The following is a 24,653-nucleotide window of genomic DNA, read 5'->3' as shown; positions in this document are numbered from 1 at the left end:
GGGGCTCGGGCTGTTGGTCAGTGGATGAAGCGGTACGTATTCTCACCATCTGCGAAAGAACAGAGTGGAATTTCAATTAGCATTGAGAAATCAAGTCGCACGATAGGAAAGAATAGATTTGAAGCTTTTCCAAAACTCTATAGCCTTTGGGGGATAAACACAGACGTCTCAATACCGATCCCCTCATACTATACTAAGCTTGTCCGTGAATTGTGATACCTAAGCAACCTAGAGCTCTGATACCAACTTGTCACGACCCGGATTTCCCACCCTCGGGAGTCATGATGGCGCCTACTCATGAAAGCTAGGCAAGCGGAGTGTTACAAAATTTATTACCATTTTTCCTTAACTTTTAACATTTACAAGTTAACATATGATCAACAGCGGAATAATAATAATAAAAAGAAATATGGAAGACAAAATCTAATAATTTAACTTAATAAGAATATGAATACATAATAATAATTCACCCAGAACTGGTGTCACAATCTCACGGGCCATCTAGGATTACTACAAATAAGGTATGAACAAAGAAAATACATGTTTATCTCTGAAATATGTAAGAACAGAAAGAAACAGGATAGAAGGGGACGCCAAGGCCTGCGGACGTCTGCAAGACTACCTCGGGTCTCCGCTGGACAGAAGGTAGCAACCTCACTATGGTCCAAATGCTCCAGTACCGGGATCTGCACACAGTGCAGAGTGTAGTATCAGCACAACCGACCCCATGTACTGGTAAGTGTTGAGCCTAACCTCGGCGAAGTAGTGACGAGGCTAGGACAAGACTACCAAATAAACTTGTGCAGTTAAATCATATACGACAAATAATGATAACAGAAACTAACAGTTAAAGATGGGAAGGGGGAACAAGATGCGGGGAATATCAGATACTAACAGAATTCCCGTAGAGAAGCATAAAGAACACCATAATTTCATATCAGCAAGAATAAGGAAAAAAGTAACAAATCAATGTTCATTTTTATTCTTTCTTGTTACGGCGTGCAACCCGATCCCAATCATATAATATTGTTGCGACGTACAACCCGATCACAATCATATAATGATGTTGCAACGTGAAACTCGACCGCACCTATCCTCCCTTATTACTCCTTGTTGTGGTGTGCAACCTGATCCCATATAATATTGTTGTGGCGTGTAACCCGATCCCAACATACAAATCAAAGCTAATCACAAAATAATCCAGGCAAGGGAATAATAGTATAACAACAGTATCTCGGCAAGAGAAGACAATATCATAAGCAATAACATCCCGACAAGGGAAACAACATCAAAAACAATAACATCCCGGCAAGGGAATCAACAATATATCTCATCTCGTTTCCACAATCACTTCACAACCTAAGTCTCAACTTGAGCCAATGTACAACAATGGTCAATTATCAAGAATACTTTCATAAGCCTTGTTCAACATTTATAATCGTTATATTAAGCATGGACAATACATAACGGAGTCACAACAATCATAGTATAAGACTCACGGCCATGCTTGACACCAACATATAGATACTCGTCACCACACCTATACGTCGTACTCAACACTTAACACACAGCAAATAAGACCACAACTCCTATTCCCTCAAGCTAAGGTTAGACCAAACACTTACCTCGATGCCACGAAAACAATCAAGCCTCAACTACTGCTTTACCTCTCGATTTCACTTCCAATTCGCTTGTTTCTAGTCACAATTTACTTAACAATATCAATAAATGCTAAATGAACCAATTCTAATGCATGAAAATATATTTTCTAATGATTTCCCCAAAAGTCAAAAATTGACCCCGGGCCCGCTTGGTCAAAACCCGAAGTTTTAACCAAAACCCGATCACCCATTCACCCACAAACTCATATATATGATTTGTTTTGAAATCAGACCTCAAATCGAGGTCCAAATCCCCAAAATTTTAAAACCCTAAGTTCTACCAAAAATCACTCAATTTCCCCTGAAAAACCCTTGATTTTGAAATGAAATCATGTAAAAAGATGGATTAGATTGAAAGAAATGAGTTATAAATGACTTACTAATGATTTGGAGAAGAACCCTTCTTTGGAAAATCGCTCAAAAGAGCTTAGGGTTTGAAAGAGTTGAAAAAATGAAGAAAAATCCATCTAAGTTATAATTTACACAGGTGCAGTTATCGCATTTGCGATGTCAGGTTCGAAATTGCGAACTCGCAAATGCATCCCATGCTTCGGAAATACGAAGGTAGGCCTGCCCTGTTTACTTCGCAAATGCAAACTACCGTTCGCAATTGCGATCACTGCTGAAGTCGCTTTTGCGACATTGAGCTTCGCAAATGCGAAGGTCTCCCTGCCCATCCCATCTTCGCAATTGCGATAATTCTTCACAATTGCGGGCTTGCATTTGTGAGCCTGACTTCAGAAATGCGAAGCCCGCAGACCTCCAATCACACCAGCAAATTTCCTTAAGTCCAAAACACTCTGCGGCTTATCCAAAACTCACACCAGCTCTCAAGGCTCCAAACCAACATGCACGCAAGTCTAAAAACATCATACAGACTTGATCGTGCGATCAAATCATCAAAATAACATCAACAACTACGAATTAAGCCTCAAATTCATGAAATTACTCAAGAACATTAAAATTCTCATTTTCTCAACTAAAGGTCCGATTTATACCAAACGAACCCCGATTCTTACCAAATTCCACATATACAACTTAAATACCATTACAAACCTGTACCAGGATCCGGAACCAAAATACGGGCCCGATACCATCAAATTCAAACATCTTTAAATTTCCATAAACTCTTATATTTTTAGTCAAACAATTTCGTTCAAAAATTCATTTCTCGGGCTTGGGATCTCGAAATTCAGTTTCGGGCATACGCCCAAGTCCTATATTTTTCCACAGACCCTACAGGACTGTCCAACCACGGGTCCGGGTCCGTTTACCAAGAATGTTAACCAAAGCCAACTTTAACCAATTTTAAAGACCAATTTCCTTATTTTACTTAGATTTCAGATAAAATCTTTCCGAAATTGCACCCGAACTACGCAGGCAAATTGAGGTGAAACAAAAAGAGGTTTTCAAGGCCTCGGAACACAGAATTTACTTTCAAAATGAGTGATGACCTTTTGGGTCATCACAAAGATGAAGTCCGATCCAAGTACTCGAAAATCAAATGACCTCTGCGAATTTCACCAGGAGCGGGGTCATAAAATCGAGGACTGCATAGGTCTGCGGCAGGAGGTGGTGAGAATGCTAAATCAGGGACACCTGAGAGAACTGATGAGTGATCGAGGGCGAGCCAATTTTGCCCGTGGACGCGAGCAACCCTAGGGACCTCCAAAACCACCCTCTCCCACTCGTACCATACAAATGATCATCGGTGGAATTGACAGGACAACAATCAACAATGTGAAATTCACCACTACACACAAACTCAAACGACTAATCACTCATGAACGGTATGATGACCTCGAAGATAGTATCGTCTTCAATAAGTCAGATACTGACAGTTTGTTTTTCCTCACTGTCACAGCTTCTTTTTACCACACCCCGGAAGGGTATAAATAAAGGGAGTTTTTCCCATTAAAGGACAATCAAAACGGAATTTATTATTAAAAGATTCAGTGTTGCCACTTGGGAGATTTATGGTGTTCCAAGTCACTGGTTCAAATTCCGAATCGAGGAAAAGATTGACTCTATATTACAGTCCGCAAACCAGAAATCCGGATAAGGAATTCTGTTAACTCGGGAGAAGGTGTTAGGCATTCCCGAGTTTCGTGGTTTTAGCACAGTCGCTTAACTGTTATTACTAGCTTAATTATCTTATTTTTAAATAATCATGAACCTACGTGCAAATTTTATCTTTTTAACCACTTTTATTTAGTTAATTAAAGGAAGATTGTAACGTCATTTAAAATATGTTTCAAACCACGTCACATAAATGCACCCGCAGTCCGCAACACGTTTTATCTAACGTTGAGATTTGGATTTGGGTCACATAAGTGTGCACCCGAATTTAAGAAGGTACATTATTAAATAACACGCCTAAAAGTGACTATGTGTTGTTAACTTTGCGAGGGCCATGTAAATTCGCTAAATAACACGCTTCAATTTCTAATTTCGATAGATATTTGAATTATTCTTTGGAGGGCCATGAATTATGTGCTTGGCTAAATGGCACATCTCAAACCCACTTTAGGAGCCTAGTCGGTGAAAGGGCACTTAAAGGAGTTCTAATTACCTTTTAAAACTTAAGAATTCGAATCTACTTCGTAGCGGACAGGTGCTGTGTTAAATAACCAAATTATTAAAAAAAACTGCTTCAACTACACTGACTAAACAAGGAAGAAAAATGGATTCAACGACACTAAACAGGCTCAAATGACATGAAGTGTATAACCCATTTACAAGTGCCTCTAAGGCTTGAGCCTGAGATGAACCCGTTTCTTTTAGAGACTGAGATCAGCAAGGGCAGGACTCGAGATCGAGTCCCCACGGCATATAAGCAACGACTGAAAATTCCAGAGGTATCTACGTGAACCCATCTGATTACCGATAAAGTAAATCAAACATCAATCCTTCAAGCTTGGGCCTTAATGAGCCCAAGTCTTAGTGAAGCATGAAAATCCAAAACTCAAACCTACAACGAGTAAGTAATGCCCACGATTCCATCATTCGTATTGCTCAAATCTGTGACCTAACATGGACCAATGCCGATTTCATATCAACATTTTTAATAATAACATACCAACCAACATCAAACCCAAAATTTAAAACTAACATTTCCAGATTAGACAATTATTAGAACCTGCTTTCCCTTATGTGATCAAACATGATAGTAAGTCTCATCAACACTTGAAAATCAACACTATGCTACCATATAACCTACAATTAGTCCTTAATAATTTCTATGGTTCAAGAATAATAAGAATTCCACTACTACAACTAAAATTCAACCTATGTTTCTAACAAAACACTAAAAGTGCATACCAAATATGCATCTACAGCAGCAGTAAAATCCTTGTGATTTCAGTAATCAAAGAAGCCATTCGGGCTGAATAAACTGCCTCTACACCTGACTAACAGGGTCCATACCTTGTTCATATTAGATGCATAGGAAACTTAAACAACATTAGGATTCAGAATGACAAGCTACGATTTGTACAAAAGAGGATTTGAATAACAAGTTTGACACATCAACATCACACATGACTGATTTCTAAAGAATGCATGCTCTGTTCCAAAACTCATTATCATTTATATGCAAATCCAAGGTTTTACACAGCTCTGATAGGTAAATCATAGGTTAATGGGATCCGGGAAGTACCTGAAGATTAAAAAGGGAAACCAGGAAGTGTGGAGTCAGTTGCAAAGCAGCAATAGATCAGAACCTCAGCAACAGTAAAATAACCAGCAAAATCAACTTTGAACCAACAGGCACAAAAAACTAGAACCCAATTTCAATCGAACAGTACCCCACAACCTTAAAATCAAGCTTTTACAAACCCAAATCCAATCCATTCTAAACTCCAGATAAATCAAAAAGTATTTCGGAACTTGAAAACTTCAGACATCAAAGAAAAAGAAAAGTTCAATAGAACAGTGAAAAAATTTTAGCCGGTCTTTTTCTGAATTTTTCTCCTCCAAAAAATCTGCCTTCAATGTCAAGCAAAGGTGCCTTTAAAGGCAAGGCATTAGGGCAGCCTCCAAGTATTCAGTTTTTGCACCTTACCCCTTTTGAAATTCTCATTTTTGCTTAGGAAACCTTAGTCTAAAAATCAGATTTTCAAATTAGCCCCCACCCCAGCTTCCTAGAAGCTTCCTTTTCTGTTACACAAATATTCTCTTCCCCAATTTCCTAATCTACCCCTCGAACCCTGATTATTTACCCTCCCAGCCTAGCAGAACCCGGGTCCAATTGACCCAAGTGAATGGGTCTGAACTAGACCCAATTCAGATCCTTCTTGGGCTATTTAATCCTTAGGAACCCAATTAATATGAAGAAAAACCCAAAAATCCAAACATTCAAATTTAGAAACCTAATGACTCGGAACAAAATTGAGGCCAAAACAAGAATGAAAATTCAAACTATACGTACTTGAAGACAAGACCCAACTGATAATCAACCACAACTTGAATCTAACATGCAGATACAGACAGTGTGAAAAATAAATAAAATAAAAAATGAGAAATCAAAATCAGAAAACTAAAAGAAAGAGTAGAAGAAGGTAAGAAGAGAACAAAGAAACATAAGTTAAATAACGAAAGGTAAAGAAGAACAAAATACCTAAAAACAACTCGGACCAGTAAAGAATGGTGATGAATCTTCAAATCTTCAAATTTTCGGCTCAGTTTGAGATTAATCGTGTGTTCTTTATCAAAAACACACGAATAAAGTCAAAAGGGACCTAAAATCTTCAATGAAATCTTGATTCGGAAATTTTGGGATTTTAGGTTTCATATTCTGATCTAATATTTGAGAAGATCGGGCAACATTCGAGGGAAACTGACCCGGGATTTGGGAAGAGGGGGTCGTGGAGGTTCCAGGGTGTAATTTTGGTGGTGAACAGAGGTGGCGCCGCCGGGATGAGGCAGTGGGAGTTAGGGTGGCGGATTAGGGTTTCGGGGGTGTTTCTGGAGAGATGAGGGTGAGTGAGACGACGAGGGGGTAAGAGGGGGGGTCCAACATTTATATATCATGATGAAGTCAGTTCTAGACCGTTTGATCAACTGAGATCAACGGTCCAGATCAAAAGGCGAAACGATATCGTTTAGTAGAGTGTGGAGACGGACCGGGTGGAAACCAGGTTTGGGCCTGGTCTGGGGAGTGTTCTGGGCGGATTTTGATTAAAACGTGGTCCAAATTACACCCCCCTTTTAATTGACTCCTCCCATTTCTTTTAATCAATTCTTTTTCTACTCTTTTTTTCTCTTTTCAAATTAAATTAAATCCTAAATTACTCTTTAAACTAAATATTTCACCAAATTAAACTAATTACTCGAAATAATATTTACCCCAATTAATTAAAAACCAAATTCAAGGAAAAAATTACCAAAATTCGAAATTAAAATTAAAAAGTGCAAAATAAACTATTTTTTTGTGATTTTCCCATTTCTTATAAAATAACTAATTTGTTAACTAATCCTTAAATGTAGAATTAAATCATAAATGCAAATGCAAAATATTTTTGTATTTTTCATTAATTAAATAAAATAAATATGCACAGACAAATGCAAACATTTAACATAAAATGCCACGAAAATCCACGAAATTGCAAACACTGAAAGAAATTATTTTGTTTTGAATTTATGGGAGTAATTCATATAGGGCAAAAATCACGTGCTCACAGCTGCCCCTCTTTGCCTGGAAACACGAAGAGTTTTTGTGCAAAGATAAAGTGAGCGGACACGAGCGATTTTTGCCCGTTTGAATACTCCGTGTGAAGCATTTTTGAAAGATTTGACCGCACCCTGCTTCCGAGGTTGCCTACATATCCTTGGCTATAAAGGAATCAGGTTAGTGTAGTTCAGAAAGTTTTGGTAGCTGGGACTACCATGAAGATGTGATTTCACTGTTGTTGCTGCTGCTGCTTACTGAACCCCTTATTACACCATGATAAAATAAAAGAAGCTAGACTAGATTATAATCTATGCATTACAAAATCCTATCTACGTCTTCCAACTTGCTCTTGTGGTTCTTGTTGATTTGTTGACTTGTATTCTCCCGATGAAATTCTTTTATTGCCGCCTTGACTTGTAATCTGAGATGTCTTCCTTTTCTATAGGTGGACGCCTGATTGCTGAACTCGAATTGTAACCTGAGATGCTTTTCCTTTCTCCAGTTGGATGCCTGACTGCTAAACTTGAAATGTACTCCCTGCTCTCCAGGCGGGCTCCTGATTGCTGAACTTGAAAGTATTCCCTGCTCTCCAGGCGGGCTCCTGACTGCTAAACTTGAAGTTATTCCCTGCTCTTCAGGCGGGCTCCTGACAAATATCAATTAGAATTTTGAAAGCTAAAACTTGAATTGTACTCCCTTGTTCTCCAGGAGGGCTCCTGATTGTTACTTGAAATGTATTCTCTGCTCTCCAGGCGGGCTCCTGACTGCTAAACTTGAATGTATTCCCTGCTCTCCAGGCAGGCTCCTGACTACTGACTTGAAATGTATTCCCTGCTCTCCAAGCGGACTCCTAACTGCTAAACTTGAATGTATTCCCTGCTCTCCAGGCAGGCTCCTAACTACTGACTTGAAATGTATTCCCTGCTCTCCAGGCGGGCTCTTGACTTCAACGAAATAGACACAACAAAGACAATCTTCTGCCCCAGTTTGGTGGCTGGGCACGGATCACATTACCAAATATCAATAAGAACTTGAAATCTAAAGCTTGAGTTATACTCCCTTGTTCTCCAGGTGGGCTTCTGATTGCTGACTTGAGACGTATTCCCTGCTCTTCAGGCGGGCTCCTGACTGCTGAACTTGAAATGTATTTCCTACTCTCCAGGTGGGCTCCTGACTGCTAAACTTGAAGGTATTCCCTGCTCTCCAGGCGGTCTCCTGACTACTGACTTGAAAAGTATTCCCTGCTCTCCAGGCGGGCTCCTGACTACTGACTTGAATGTATTCCCTGCTCTCCAGGTGGGCCCCTAACTTCAACAATATAGACAAAACAAAGAAAATTTTCTGCCCCAGTTTGGATATCTGGGCACAGATGTGAGGGTAAAACTAAATCGTATCATCAAGTATTACTGAGAATTTGAAAGTTAGGTCCCATTATTCAGGGGGTCCTGACAACTCTTAACTAAACGACAACTTTAAATCTACGTTATATTTTCTAAAGGTGTGACTTCTGCTAAATCTTGTTATCTAAAAGGATCTTTAAACCACTCCCCATTATCCAGGAGGGTCCTGAAAATCAAAGGTCAAATTTTATCTCAAGGGTGACAACTTTCATGGCTGAATTATACTACCCTACAACAGAGTTTAAGCTACATGTTGTTATCTAACCGAAATCTTAAAGCTAAGTTCCCTTATTCAGGAGGGTCCTGAAAACTCCTAATTAAATCATATCTCGAACATGCAAATTTTAAGCTAACTTATACTCTTTGGGGTACATTTATGCTAGATTATGCTATTTCTGAACTTTAAACTAGATCTCATTTTCCAGGAGGGTCCTGAAAATTAAAAAATCAAACTTGTTTGGTGACTGCCTTTCTCCACGGAGGGTTTCTCCGAAACAAACGAAATTTCCTGTCCCTGTTTTAATCAAAGAAAATTTTGTCAGTTTTAAAATGTAGTGGTTAGTTGATGGCATTCTTGCTGGAGGTCTCTCTGCTGCATTGTTTTGTTTTGACTGGCTTCCCCGAACTGGCCCTGAACCGCTTGACTTTCTGACTTTCAAAAACCCATAACTTGAATGACCCGAGTGTTCTATCCCCGAACCGTTGTTTCACATCTATGACCCCTTTAACTGAACCTCTGCATCTTCTATGAAATTACCAAATCATTTTGCCAACAGAACTCTTGCTGGCATTTTATCCCCTTTTACATCATGCTATCTTTGGTATGCTCTGGCCGCACTGTGCTTTGCAATCTTGAAGCTGGTAGTGAGCTTTGAAATTCCTTCTTATTTTCTTAAATAGAACTGACATTGGGAACATCTTAGAGAAATAAACCCAAAAAAAATGAAATGCAATGACTTTTAGAGTTAAGGATAAGAAAATCCAAAACTGGAAGACTATCTGAAGAAGAAAAAGAAAAGACACTTATCTGAGTGGAGCAGCTGGTACCAATGATCATGACATGCATTTCAGATTAATCGACCCAATCTGTCCAACCAATCAACTTTTAGTTTCCATACATTGTTGCCCCGGAATTTCCATAACTTGACTTCTTCACCCAAATCCTGACCTTGTTCATCCTGCGGTGCCTTGGAAGGTTTCCACCAGCAGACCTCTCTCATTCGTTCATCTCTCAACTCACTTTTGTCTTACAGTTCCCGTGAGGGTTTTCACCAATAAGACTCTCTCATTTTTTATTTCTCTCAGCTCTCGTCGCCTTATGGTGCCCGTGAGGGTTTTCACCAATAAGACTCTCTCATTTTATTTCTTTTTCCTATTTGGATCAGAGTGTTGCACCTGATATGAACCACCTCTACCTGCTTGTCTTGGCATTTCTCGAAGACGGATCGGAAGGTCTTTCTTTGGACCGTAATGTGGCTTTTGGATGGGGTTAAAAAATAAAGGATATCAAAGGCTCAAAAATAATTCACATGGGTTCAAAATTACAACTTTCGGAATCAGATTTCTTATAACAACCACAACTTTTGCCCCAATTTCTTGTTTGGGGACTTTTGGATTTTATTTTGATGGGACCGAACCGTGAGGCTGCCTATGTATCCTTAAAAGGAATCAGGTCGAACGTAGTTCATGACACAGGAATTACTTTGTTGTTGTGATTTTCTCTTTTCTCTTTCTCTTTTCATTCTTTCCCTTTTGTTAGTGTCACGCCTCCTTTTTTACCCACACCCGCAAGGGCATAAGGGAGTTTTTCCAATTAAAGGACAATCGAAACGGGATTCTTTTTTTTAAAGATTTAGAGTCGCAACTTGGGAGATTTATGGTGTCCCAAGTCACCGGTTGAATCCCGAATCGAGGAAAAGATTGACTATGTATTACAGTCCGCGAACCAGAAATCTGACTAAGGAATTCTGTTAACCCGGGAGAAGGTATTAGGCATTCCCGAGTTCCGTAGTTCTAGCACGGTCGCTCAACTATTATATTTGGCTTAAATTATCTGATTTTAGCAATTATGAACTTATGTGCAAATTTTAACCTTAACCGCTTTTATTCATTTTTAAAGAAAATTGCAACGTCATTAAAACAAGTCTTGAACCACTTCACATAAATGTACCCATGGTTTTTGGACATACTTTAACATCGTTGGGATTTGGATTTGGGTCACATAAATGCACACCGGAGTTTAGGGAGGTAATGTTATTAAAATACGCGCCTAAAGAGACTAACGCGTTATTATTTTTGGGAAGGCCGTGAAATTCGCTAAAACGGCCCGTCCCAAAATCTAAGTATTTTAATATATACAATTATCGAGGGCCCTGCAATTTATGTGTTTTGTTTAGCGAGGCTCATCCCGTTTTATTATTTTAAAGTGCAAACCTAGAGCAATCTATTTAATTTGTCTTTAAAATAAAAGAAAGGCCCTAATTAATTTGTTACTGGACTGATGCAAACTAAGTAATATTTTGCACCAACATCCGACCATTGGGCTCCGATGTGAGCCCAGCAGAGGGAATTTAAAACCAGATATACACCATAAAATCAGCCAAAACAGACCTTGGCCCAGGCCTAAATGAGAAAGGGGCCAAAACTGGCCTGGGCCTTGGTCAATTATCCTGAGGCCCAAACGTTTAGGGACTACCCTGTTAAGCCCTGTCTTTTACACTAAATGGAATTTCAATTTAATTAAGAACACAAATCTGATGAATCTACTACTAAAATTAACTAGCCAGTAAAATAAATTCGATGCAACATTAAACATGAGTTGGAAAGCAATTGATTTCAGATTTCATGACCCACGTAAACTGCTTATGATCACAATTTCAAACATGGTGCATACTAGTTCAAATTTCAAATTCCCTACTATGACTCATTTTTATTAAAATGCGGACTCATGAACTTTGATTAAACACTAACATGACCACATATGAGAATTGAAACTCGAGAATTAAGGATGCTGGACGAAAATGGATTGCCTAAATTAACCTTACGAATTACATATCTCATATCTACTTTTAACTTTCTGATTTCGAACCCACACACAACCACTCAAACTCAGAATTATAGATTAACTCACATCATCACTACTAAATATAAAGCTCATATGATCAGAAGAAGTATCACACTACTTTAACAGTCTACAGCCTAATTAATCACAACTTGAAAATACCATTTATACAGATCTAGGAAAATCAGAAATTAACTAAACTAATAGAAACTATTCTGTTAGTCCAGCATGGAATTATTACAACGAATACTCAACTAAACTCATATGCATTTCTAAATATCTAACACACACTTAACTGTTCAAATGCACAAACTTATAATTAACAGTCCATCAGTACGGTTATTACAGTATAATGAAAGTAGTAAATCAACAATAGGCCTCCACTTCATTCATTTTCAACTGGATATTTTCAAACATCGAGTTTCAGGACATGTACCTCAATCCAGAAATCCCAGCAACACGAAGAAAACCAGTAAAAATGGAGAAGAAAAATAGTCCGGAAATCTCTCTTTGTTTTCTCTTTCTAGCTTTGAACTCTCTTTGGTGTTCTTCCGCTCTCAATATTTCAGAAAATTTGGTTCTATCATTTTTACTCTCTCCAAAATGAATTATGCCCCTGTATATCCAGTGTATCCAGAGTGTATATTAAGTGTATACCGCTCTCTCCGCCCCTTTGAATCTGATTTTCAGCTCCCTTAAATGGGCATTCAATTAGTGCATTTTCCACTACCAATTCAACTTTTCATTTCTTTAATCATCCACTTAATTGTCCACTCAATTAGTGCTTTTAGTTAATTTGATAATGCAAATACTACCCTACCACTATTAGGAGCTTCTCAATTAGTAACCACTTGCATAAAATTATACTAATCAGTGGATTATTATACACATTCAACCAAATTATTGAACTAATCCTAGTTATTCTGCCTAAGTGATTAAACGAGATACCATTTCAAAGTTTTCTGATATCCTAATTATTAATTAATTCCAAAAAATATAAAATCAAATCTTAAATGCCAATGCTATATTTTTGTATTTTTAATGCATTAATAAAATTAAACATGCCCACAAATATATGCGAACAATCAGAAAAATCACGCAATAATTCCTAAAAATAACAAATAATCAAGGCCAAAACCTAATTTTGGGAATTATTTTGGAGTAATTCGTATGAGGAAAAAATCACGTGCTCACAGTTGCCCATCTTTGTCCGGAAACACGAAGAGTTTTCGTGCAAAGATAAAGTGAGCAGATACGAGCGATTTTTGCCTGTTTGAACACTCTGTGGGAAGCATTTTTTGAAAGATTTGACCGAACCTCTGCTTCAAAGGTTTCCTACATATCCTTGGCTATAAATGAATCAGGTCAATGTAGTTCGAGAAATTTGGTAGCTGGGACTACCATGAAGCTACGGTTTTACTGTTACTGCTGTTGCTGCTGCTGATACTGCCTACTGACCTCCTTGTCACACCATGACAAAAATGAAGAAGCTAGACTAAGCTATAATCTATGCTTTACAAAGGTTTATTTCCAAACTTGATCTTGTGACTGATGTTGCCCTGTTGACTTGTATCTTCCTCATAAGTTCCTTTGTGGCTGACCTGAATGGTATTCTTGAGATGTTTTTCCTTTTCTTCAGGTGGACGCCTGGCTGTTGAACTCGAACCGTCTTCTCTTGTTACTTGACACTATTTTCCCTTGCACCTTGAACCATTTCCCCTGAAACTTGAACTGCCTTCCTTCGAAACTGCTTTCCCTAGAAACTTGAGTTGTCTCCCCTTGTTCTCTAGGTGGGTGCCTGATTACAACAAAATAGACAAAACAAAGAAAATTTTCTTTCCCCAGTTTGCACTAGGAAGATTTGTGAGTTGTTAGCAATATTGTAAATCAAAATATAACTTGAAATACCAAGACTAGGAAGTGTGTCTCCTAGGGGTGTAACATTAATGACTTAAACTAGGAAGTGTGTCTCCTAGGAATAAATTTAAATGACCGAGACTAGGAAGTGTGTCTCCTAGGGGTGAGATCTTCAGTGACTAAAACTCATACGATCCAAACTAGGAAGTGCGTCTCCTAAAAGTGTATCCTAAAAAAACCCAGACTAGGAAGTGCGTCTCCTAAGGGTATAACTTTAGTGCGTGGAACCAGGAATTGCGTCTCCTAGGGGAAAGCTCAATGTAGGAAGTGCATCTCCTAAAACAAAAATATAACCTGAAAAACCCAGACTAGGAAGTGCGTCTCCTAGGGGTGACACTTCAATGACTCAAATTAGGAAGTGTGTCTCCCACGAATGAACTTCAATGAACCAAACTAGGAAGTGCGTCTCCAAGGAGAAAATCTCAATTTAGGAAGTGTGTCTCCTAAAACAACAATACAACCTGAACTACCCAAACTAGGAAGTGCGTCTCCTAGGGGGTGAAATCTCAATTTAGGAAGTGCGTCTCCTAAAACAAAAATATAACCTGAACTACCCAGACTAGGAAGTGCATCTCCTAGGGGTGAAATCTCAATTTAGGAAGTGCGTCTCCTAAAACAAAAATATAACCTGAACTACCCATACTAGGAAGTGCATCTCCTATGGGTGAAAAATCAATGACTCAAACTAGAAAGTGCGTCTCCTACGGATGAACTATCAATTTAGGAAGTGCGTCTCCTAAAGGGTAAAATATCAGTTTAGGAAGTGCGTCTCCTACAACAAAATATAATTTGAAAACCCAGACTAGGAAGTGCATCTCCTACGGGTCATGTGTGATCTTCTCAATAGCCTTTGCGTAAGCAGAATTGGGGCATTACACCTGAAAATTTCAAGCTTCCCAGCTTTGATATGAACACAGCTTCTGTCCCTGTTTCAGACAAAGAAAATTTGTGAGTTTAAATATGGTGGTTGGTCTGTGTCCTTGACTTTGCGACGATTGCTCCTTCACTTGCCATTATAACTTTGATTTCACCTTGAAAGACGTTGCTTGCTTATTGACTAACCAATTTCTCTGTCACCCATATCACAGAAAATACCTCTTCTCCGTTCAGACCCAATACCCTCTATCTGTTGCAATGCTCATGAACCGACATCTACCAAACCTTTGTGTTTCACATGATCCCCACGGTATATTGATTATTACCAACTTCAATGTGTTGTTCTTTCCTGATTTAAATCACTAGCCTTGGTCTTGAGGTCTATTGCTCCATCACTTGCCATGATAGCTTTGATTTCTGCATGGAAGATCTTGCTTGTCACTGGTTTACCACCTTTTCTGTCCCTTGTATTTCACATGGATCCCAACGCATATTGATTGTTACCAACTCAGTGTGTATGTTGTTCTTCCTTGACTTAAACCACTGGCCTTGGCCTTGAGGTCTATTGCTCCCTCACTTGCCATTATAACTTTGATTTCCGCTTGGAAGACCTCGCTTGCCACTGGTTAACCACTTTTGTGAATCTTACCACAAAATATACCTTTGATTCGTTCACCTAACACCCTCCATTTGTTGCATTGTCCAGGGATTGATATGTACCAAAGCTTTGTATTTCACAAGGATCCCAAAGCATGTTGATCGTTACTAGCTCAGTGCGCTTGTTGTTCTTTCCTGACTTATGACGCTTTGATGTGCTAGCCAGATCTATTTTGTGCACTTGGAAAGTTGGTGGCAATTTTTGAAGTCATTTCTCACTTGTTTTGACCAAATACACTCAGAAAAGGGAAGTAAATACGACAAAAGAAACAGAGTAAAGGACACGGGAAAGAGATGATTCCTAACAAGAAAACTACAAAGGAGAAACCTATCAGATTGGATACCAACTCTAATGGCCATGACATGCACCTGTGGCCTATTCTGTCAAGCAAGTCTGATATTTAACTATTGTTGTACCCTCTAAGTCGTGAAATTGGGCTTCAATCCTCCGATTATCCAATCAGATTTACAATCCTTACTCGACTTGTAGTGCCCAAAGGGTTTTCACCATCAAGCCTCTCTCATTTGATTCTTTCTTTAAACTTTCGTCGCCTCAAGGTGCCCGTGAAGGTTTTCACCAATAAAACTATCATTTTCATTACTTTTTCTGCTTGGACCAGAGTGTTATCCTGATATGAATCACCTCTATTTGCTCGACTTGGCATCTCTCGAAGACTGATCGGAAGGTCTTTCTTTGGACCGTAATGTGGGCTTTTGGATAGGGTTAGAAATAAAGGGTATCAAAGGCTCAAAACAGTTCGACATGGGTTTAAAATTACAACTTTTGGAATCAGATTTCTTACAGCAAACACAACTTCTGCCCCAGTTTCTTTGCTTGGGGACTTTTGGATTTTTATTTTGATGGGACCGAATCGTGAGGCTACCTACGTATCCTTAAAAGAAATTAGGTCGAACGTAGTTCATGACATATGAATTGCCTTGTTGTTGCAATTTTCTTTTCTTTTCTTCTTCTTTCTCTTCTTTTCTTTTCTTTCTTCCTTTTCTCTTTTTGTTGTTTTGTTGTTTTTTCTTTTCTTTTTCTTCTCTTTTTCTTCTTTTTTTCATTTCTCATTCTCTTTTCCTCTCTCTCTTTTTATTCTTTTTCTTTTCTCTTTTTTTTTCCTTACTTATCTTTCGCGCTTGTTTCTGAACTTTGCTACTGATTCCAAAAGAGGGGTATGAAATAAAAATAAGTAAGGCTCAAAAGGGTAATGAAGGATAAAGTGTTTAAATAGCAGAACAAAATGTCTTCTTCATTCCAATCTCCAAAACATGCCAAGTGCAAACTACACAATTAAACAAACCAAGGAAAACATTTGTAACATCTTTTGATTGTACCAGACTTGACAACTATATCTACACATTCGCCTTCTACATCTGTTAACTAAAAGCACCACTGGACAACACCCTCACTCTCATTATCACGAATGGCCCCTATCAATTTGGGGAAAACTTGCCTTAGCTTCAACCTGATGCGACAGAATGCGTTTCAACAGTATTTTTTATGTTTTATCTGCCCCAGTATCGCAATTCGGGCTTGAAATAATCTCAAAATGCCTTTACTTATTTCCCTCAAATGTCCCTATCATCTTCAAAATTGTTTTATTGCTTCATGACTAAATTAACTTTTTAAGACCAGGTTGAGAATTCCGCGTGCATGTCATGTCACTAGAGTTAACAGGAAAAGAACTATAAAAGGAAAAGAGAACTAAACAAAAATGACTAGAAATAACAGAAAACAGAAAATTGCAATTAGACAGATGGTGAAAGGGTTTGAACAACAGAACAAACAGACTAAACTGGGGTAACAACCTTGGAACAAACCTAGACAACACTAAACGAGCTACTACGACTAAACAAACTAGGCAAAATAAAAGGATAGAAAGGTTTGAGTCACAAGATAATATCCGGATTACAACCCTGAAAATAACCCGGACAACAGAAATGACAACAAAATAAACCACCAAAACTCCTCTCCAGCTGACCAAGAAATGGAGCGTCTTTCCAATTACCAAGCACGACATCTTAGCCACTGAGTTCCTCATCAATATTTCCAAGACCATTACCAACTTCAATATCATCAACTTCAGTCAACAAGTTCCCAAGAGGGTTCGCATGCTCCCTGTCACTGTCATTGATCACAATTACCCCTTCTTGAATCATTCTTTCTATTTCCCTTTTCAAGGAACGACAATCTTCAATGCTATGCCCTTGGACATTAGAGTGGTACATGCATCGTACAGTAGGATCAAAGCCTTTTGCATATGGGTCTGGAGTATAGCCGTTGAGCGGCTCAATCAGGCCAGAATGCTTTAACTTTTCAAATAAGTTTGTGTAGGACTCCCCAATTGGCGTGAAACTATTTCTTTACCTTTGTTCCCTTCCCTGCCCCTGTTTTCTTGGGTTGTTGGGTGCTCGAAAATGTTGTGAAGGCAAGAATGCATTATGCGGTGCTGGCGCTCGCTATAGGGAGTGACCTGGTGGTTGGGAAGATGACCAGACATTATTCGGAGGATAATACTGAGGTGCATTATGTGGAGCTGAGGGATAGGTTTGGGGTTGGAGTTGAGGCTGGGTATATTGGTGAGGCATACCCTTTGGTCTATGTCATGACTCTGAAACGACCATGGCAACATCATCATGTTCCTTCTGACCCAGCGAGCTTCATGTGTCGTTCTGAATTGCTTGTGTTGTGGCTTTTAAAGCAGAATAACTCATGATCTTGCTAGAATTCAGCCCATCTTCTACCATTTCTCCCATTTTTACCACATCATTAAAAGACCTACCCACAGCCGTGATCAAATGCCCAAAGTAAGTTGGTTCTTGAGCTTGAAGAAAGTACTCGACCATCTCTTTTTCTTCCATGGGAGGATGGACTCTGGCAGCTTGCTCTCTCCATTTGAGCTCGTATTCCCTAAAGCTTTCATTAGGCTTCTTTTGTATCTTGGAGAGGTACATGCGATCTGGGACAATTTCTATATTGTACTAAAAGTGCCTGGCAAAGGCCTGAGCCATATCATCCCACGTGTACCACCTGCCAGCATCTTGGCGGGTGTACCACTCCAGAGCTGCCCCACCCAGACTTTGACTGAAGTACGCCATCAATAATTTGTCTTTCCCACCGACGCCTCTCATCTTACTGCAGTAGCCTCTCAATTGGGCCATGGGATCTCCATACCCGTCATATAAGTCGAACTTTGGCATCTTAAACCCATCAGGCAGTAAGTCTTTGTAAGCCACGCTCATCTAGCTCTCTATCCATTGCATGTTTCTTAAAGACTGCTCTAAGATTTTCACCTTCCTGGATATCTCATCTTGCTCCACTGTCTTAGCAAGCTTTTCAGTTTCACCGGGAGGCTCAAAATGAGGAGCGAGAGAGTATGAATCTGAGACTTTGAAAGTTGGTTCTGGTGCATAGTGTTGGGCATCAGGGACTTTGAACACAACCTCGTTAGAGGATCGAGGAAAAGTAGCTGGGGGAGGAACTACAAGAGCATGAGTGGTCAAATGGGCGGGATATGATGTGCTTTTGAGGGGTGGAGTGTGAAAAGGTTGTGGAGAGATATCAACAGCAGTGGGAACCTGGACTTGTGATAGTGATGGGATAGTTGCAGGGTTTTCAGTGTAGTTAATGGGGAATAAAGGTGGAGGATGCCCTCTGATCCAAGACTGATACATTTCTGTCATCTGCTGTTTCACCCTTTGGAACTCCTCTTTCAATTCAGACTCCGACTCCACAAACTCCCTTGACGGGTCAACAACTCAATTGTCCAAGTTTTTGCTAGTCATGGCTACCTTGCCCTTTGGCCTTGTGTTGAATGGATGAGTTACCTTAAGAACCACAAACTAACCACCCTTCTTTTGTGAATATAACAAAATGAAGTTATCACGTTAGCGTTAGGGCATTTAATAGCAAAAATATCACATTGTGTGCAATGCACCTAGCAACAATTAATGATTCTAGAATGACTTCGAGGGTCATAAAGTCCCTTGGCATCATCCCAATTTGTCCATTTGAACCTTCTCTTTTCTTTTCTTTTCTTTTCTTTTCTCGCACTTCTTAGCTCGCTCATTTCCTCTTTTTCTCTTTCTGATTATCGCTTTTTTCCTCCCTCTCATCCCATGATTTCATCTTTTTTTCTTCTTCTCTTTTGTTTGTTTTTTTCTTTTTATTTCATTTCTTAATAATAATGATAATAATAAAAGAATGAGTCGATCGAACCCTATGTAGGTTGCCTACGTATCATGACGCCGCATGAATCAGATCTTTGCGTAGTTCTGAAAGATCGGGAACGAAGTAACAAACCAACATTTCCTTTTTCATTTTCTTCTTCTTTTTTCCCTTTTTACCTTAGTGACTAATCCGATGAGAAAAGATAAATAAAAGAAGCAAATCTTTTTTTTTTGAATTTTCTAGACTGAATGCTCTATAACCTATTCTAAACTCAAGCTTAATGAGCACATATTTTTCCCCCTTTTTTTTTTTGAAACAAATACTCTATGGGAAATTATTAAGGAAAATCCCTACAAGAGAAAAAATATTTTTTTGATTTTTTTTCTTTTTTAAGAAGGAAATCTAAAGGCTAGACCAAAGAAAAATATTTTGAATTTTCACTTGATATCTTGAAGAAAACACTTCGAAACAAGAAATGAAAAAGATAAAAAAAACTGTTTTTGAATTTGAATTTTTGATTACCTAAGGAAGAAACTCTGAAAATAAACCAAAGAAAAAGTATTGTTGTTTTCTTTTTCTTATATGTACAATGTCCTAAAATAAAAGAATTTTTTTTCAAGTCATTTTTCATCAATTTCCCAAAGAAAAACCTCAACATAAAATCTTTTTGGATTTTTGGATTTAATATCTTAAAAGAAAACTTTTAAAGGGGTACTAAAGAAAATTCTCTTTTTTTTTGAATTTTTGGTCTTAATATACTAAAGGGAACATAAAATATATTCATTTTAAGTCCTAGATATTAATTGCCTAAAGGAAAAACAACCTCCAAATTTTTTCCATTTCTAGAATTAGTATTCTAAATAAAGGAAAATATAAAGCAGAATATAACAATAACAAAGGACTTGACATTACTGTACAAAAGTAGAAAGTAAAAGACGACATAAAATGAAGAACAACCTCAGGACATAAAAATAAAACAAATCTCCTTAAGCAACTCCCGACTGAGCGATCCTGACTGGATGGTCACGGGGTGTCTGTCATGCTTAAACTCCGGTAAATAAATCCACACATGTATAAGAAAACTTAAACCAACACTATGTGAGATAAAAACATTCCTTACTAGACACATGGTTGACATGATTGAGGCTACTTTTGCAAAATAACTTATTTGGCCAAAAGGTGGCTAGAAGTGCAAAATTTGGCTATGACCCCGCGAAGCCAAGAACCTAAGATTTACTAGGAAGACCGGACCCTATGTGGGTTGACTACGTATCACGCCCCGAAAGACGAGAATCAGGTTTGCGTAGTTCGGGCAGATTGGATACGGGCGATAAATAAAAAACAACTAATTTAGAGATAACATATTTATTTTTTGCTTTTTCTTGAAAAATGATGAAACATGCAAAATCTTTTTGGATTTTCTTTTTCTCTTTTTTTTTGATTTTCTGATTTTCGGAAAATGATGAAAAAGTGCAAAATCTTTTTTTTTCCTGAAATTTCAAGTTCTTTTTTTTAACAACATAATTGGGCCCAACTCGCTTTATCCCCACACTTCACTCTCTCTTTTCTTTCTTTTTTTTCATTTTTCATTTGCTCTCAACTATCATTGGTCCGCCAAATGACCCTTTTACCATTGAATAAATGCAATATGTAGCACATAGGATGCATCAAGATGGTCTGTTATTTTGGGTGCACCTGTCCTAGAAGGACCCAACCCATGTGTTGAGTCCCCAAAGTCAAATGCACGTGATGCAAACAAGCGTTCCTACTAGGGATCCTGCATGAGGCTTTGTTATACTAGGTTTAAAACCTAGGTTTATTGTTCTAGACTTGGCTTACCCAAGCAGACAGCTCGAGCCGAAGTGGGGGCAACGTACCGGGAGCACAAAAGTCTACCCGGCCTAGTTACTTGACCCAACTTCGTTCTATTTGGTATGACTTCTAACATAAATGTGGGTCACGCGCACGTGTGCACCATAAATTCAGAAGACTCAGAAAGAAGAGGGGTTTCGTAACAGTTTATATATACAGTTCAGATAATATCAAAGCGGTAAAAAGCAAAATTTCGCACATTAAGCACAAACATGTGAATTAAAAAAGCCAAATATAACAATTATTCTAAGCTCAAATTCTTGAACCCTGAACCAGGGATTCTGGGTTCGTTCCCTAGCAGAGTCGCCAGAGCTGTCACACCTCCTTTTTTACCCACACCCGCAAAGGCATAAGAGAGTTTTCCAATTAAAGGACAATCGAAACGGGATTCGTTTATTTAAAGATTTAGAGTCACCACTTGGGAGATATATGGTGTCCCAAGTCACCGGTTGAATCCCGAATCGAGGAAAAGATTGACTCTGTATTACAGTCCGCGAACCAGAAATCTGAATAAGGAATTCTGTTAACCCGGGAGAAGGTTTTAGGCATTCCCGAGTTCCGTAGTTCTAGCACGGTCGCTCAACTGTTATATTTGGCTTAAATTATCTGATTTTAGCAATTATGAACCTATGTGCAAATTTTAACCTTAACCGTTTTTATTCATTTTTAAAGAAAATTACAACGTCATTAAAACAAGTCTTGAACCACTTCACATAAATGCACCCTTGGTTTTTGGACATACTTTAACATCGTTGGGATTTGGATTTGGGTCACATAAATGCACACCGGAGTTTAGGGAGGTAATGTTATTAAAATACGCGCCTAAAGAGACTAACGCGTTATTATTTTTGGGAAGGCCGTGAAATTCGCTAAAACGGCCCGTCCCAAAATCTAAGTATTTTAATATATACAATTATCGAGGGCCCGCAATTTATGTGTTTTGTTTAGCGAGGCTCATCCCGTTTTATTATTTTAAAGTGCAAACCTAGAGCAATCTATAGTTTTCTACTTAATTTGTCTCTAAAATAAAAGAAAGGCCCTAATTAATTTGTTACTGGACTAATGCAAACTAAGTAATATTTTGCACCAACATTCGACCATTGGGCTCCGATGTGAGCCCAGCAGAGGGAATTTAAAACCAGATATACACCATAAAATCAGCCAAAACAGACCTTGGCCCAGGCCTAAATGAGAAAGGGGCCAAAACTGGCCTGGGCCTTGGTCAATTATCCTGAGGCCCAAATGTTTAGGGACTAGCCTGTTAAGCCCTGTCTTTTACACTAAATGGAATTTCAATTTAATTAAGAACACAAATCTGATGAATCTACTACTAAAATTAACTAGCCAGTAAAATAAATTCGATGCAACATTAAACATGAGTTAGAAAGCAATTGATTTTAGATTTCATGACCCACGTAAACTGCCTATGATCACAATTTCAAACATGGTGCATACTAGTTCAAATTTCAAATTCCCTACTATGACTCATTTTTATTAAAATGCGGACTCATGAACTTTGATTAAACACTAACATGACCACATATGAGAATTGAAACTCGAGAATTAAGGATGCTGGACGAAAATGGATTGCCTAAATTAACCTTACGAATTACATATCTCATATCTACTTTTAACTTTCTGATTTCGAACCCACACACAACCACTCAAACTCAGAATTATAGATTAACTCACATCATCACTACTAAATATAAAGCTCCTATGATCAGAAGAAGTATCACACTACTTTAACAGTCTACAGCCTAATTAATCACAGCTTGAAAATACCATTTATACAGATCTAGGAAAACCAGAAATTAACTAAACTAATAGAAACTATTCTGTTAGTCCAGCATGGAATTATTACAACGAATACTCAACTAAACTCATATGCATTTCTAAATATCTAACACACACTTAACTGTTCAAATGCACAAACTTATAATTAACAGTCCATCAGTACGGTTATTACAGTATAATGAAAGCAGTAAATCAACAATAGGCCTCCACTTCATTCATTTTAAACTGGATATTTTCAAACATCGAGTTTCAGGACATGTACCTCAATCCAGAAATCCCAGCAACACGAAGAAAAACAGTAAAAATGGAGAAGATAAATAGTCCGGAAATCTCTCTTTGTTTTCTCTTTCTAGCTTTGAACTCTCTTTGGTGTTCTTCCGCTCTCAATATTTCAGAAAATTTGGTTCTATCTTTTTTACTCTCTCTAAAATGAATTCTGCCCCTGTATATCCAGTGTATATCGAGTGTATACCGCTCTCTTCGCCCCCTTGAATCTGATTTTCAGCTCCCTTAAATGGGCGTTCAATTAGTGCATTTTCCACTACCAATTCAACATTTCATTTCTTTAATCATCCACTTAATTGTCCACTCAATTAGTGCTTTTAGTTAATTTGATAATGCAAATACTACCCTACCACTATTAGGAGATTCTCAATTAGTAACCACTTGCATAAAATTATACTAATCAGTGGATAATTATACTCATTCAACCAAATTATTGAACTAATCCCAGTTATTCTGCCTAAGTGAGTAAACGAGATACCATTTCAAAGTTTTCTGATATCCTAATTATTAATTAATTCCAAAAAATATAAAATCAAATCTTAAATGCCAATGCTATATTTTTGTATTTTTAATGCATTAATAAAATTAAACATGCCCACAAATATATGCAAACAATCAGAAAAATCACGCAATAATTCCTAAAAATAACAAATAATCAAGGCCAAAACCTAATTTTGGGAATTATTTTGGAGTAATTCGTATGAGGCAAAAATCACGTGCTCACAACAGTCATCATCATATTGCTCAGAATAACAGGGTAATGATGCCTTATTTCAGAAATAAGTACCGCTCCTATCCCAACGGCTTTCATGTTTGCAGTCCCATCAAAGAAAAGTTTCCATCCTGGCTTTTCAATCTATTTCCATTCATCAATGTGCATTACCTCTTCATCAGGGAAGTAAGTCTTCAAAGGCTCATATTCTTCATCTACAGGATTCTTAGCCAAATGGTCGGCCAATGCTTGTGCTTTCATTGCAGTTCTAGTCACATAGACGATGTCAAATTCTATGAGAAAGATTTGCCACTTTGCGAGCCTCCCTATGGGCATAGGCTTCTGAAAGATATACTTTAACGGATCCAAACGAGAGATGAGGTAAGTGGTGTAAGATGACAAATAATGCTTCAATTTTTGTGCCACCCAAGTGAGGGCGCAACACATCCTCTCAAGATGAGTGTACTTAACCTCGTAAGATGTAAACTTCTTGCTGAGATAATAGATGGCATGCTCCTTCCTGCCGGTAATGTCATGCTGGCCCAACACACAACCAAATGAACTGTCCAG

Source organism: Nicotiana tabacum, chromosome 6, assembly GCF_000715075.1.
Source record: "Nicotiana tabacum cultivar K326 chromosome 6, ASM71507v2, whole genome shotgun sequence".
In the NCBI taxonomy this organism is placed as follows: domain Eukaryota; kingdom Viridiplantae; phylum Streptophyta; class Magnoliopsida; order Solanales; family Solanaceae; genus Nicotiana; species Nicotiana tabacum.
This window is presented reverse-complemented; position numbering follows the sequence as displayed.